The sequence below is a fragment of the Phalaenopsis equestris genome, unplaced genomic scaffold (genome assembly GCF_001263595.1).
Source record: "Phalaenopsis equestris unplaced genomic scaffold, ASM126359v1 Scaffold001105, whole genome shotgun sequence".
In the NCBI taxonomy this organism is placed as follows: Eukaryota; Viridiplantae; Streptophyta; class Magnoliopsida; order Asparagales; family Orchidaceae; genus Phalaenopsis; species Phalaenopsis equestris.
The window spans coordinates 68,232-69,348 of NW_018165544.1; positions in this window are offsets into that span (position 1 = coordinate 68,232).

The window sequence follows — 1,117 nt, forward strand, 5'->3', positions numbered from 1 at the left end:
TTTCTGTGCTTATTAAATAGAGGGAATTATGAATAAAGTGGGAAAAATTTTACAAAAAATCATATTAATAATTTTTGAAAATGTTTAAATTGAGAACATATAGTAGTTAATCTTTTTCTTCCTCCCCCAAACTTAAATTTTTCAATATGGAATGATACAGGTGGAAAGAAAAATTCTAAATATAAATCATACCTCAGTACTTTAGGCATTTTCATCATTCTGAAATTTTTGCAGTTCCTTCTCAAAATTTTTACTTTAACTGGTCTGTAATATTATGAGTTTTCTATACATATAAAGCATTAAAGAATTTGCTGGGTAATGAAATTTTAAAATAAATAAAAAACTAAACATTATACAAACACAATATTTCACTAAGACATCACAATACTAAATAAAAAATAAATACAAATACATTACAATGCACAAAAAAATCACATAACAATACAATTTTACAAAGTACTAATCAAAGTCTATTATAACTACACATGCAAATTTCAAACTACCACACTAAACATTTATAACAATAATTAAAAATTATCCAACTGCAAACATAAAATATAGAATAAAAATGAAAGTACAAACAAACATACATCTATCTCAATCACAAAAGCACAAAACACTATATTAATCACTATCATAAATCAAAATCCCATACTATATCCTCGTCTCCTTGGACAGCAGGTGGATTGGGCTGATACTGAGTATAACGGGGGCATTCAGGAAAAGTAACATCAGGCTCACCTTTGTAGTGTCGGGCCTGAGCTTCGTAGTAAGCTATCTCAAAGTCTGAATGCCTCTGTAGGTACTCACTATCATAATCATGTCTACGTTCTAATCCCCTAATTCTTTCATTTATTTGCTCTATACTCATCCGCTGTAAGGTTTTTCCCTCAAAATGTGTATTGTTTAATGCGAATTTGTCAAGTCGGGTGCAAGTTTGCATAACACATTCCGAGAGCTTTTTAATCCTACGTGAGGCCTAAATGTTCTCTTTGGTGGCTATTATCCATATTTTTTCATCATCTTCAAAGTTTATGATTAATTTATAGGGTAAACCCATTCCTCATCATCTTCAGCTTCAATTCCAAAAAGTTGGCAAAGTGCATAAATAAGGACA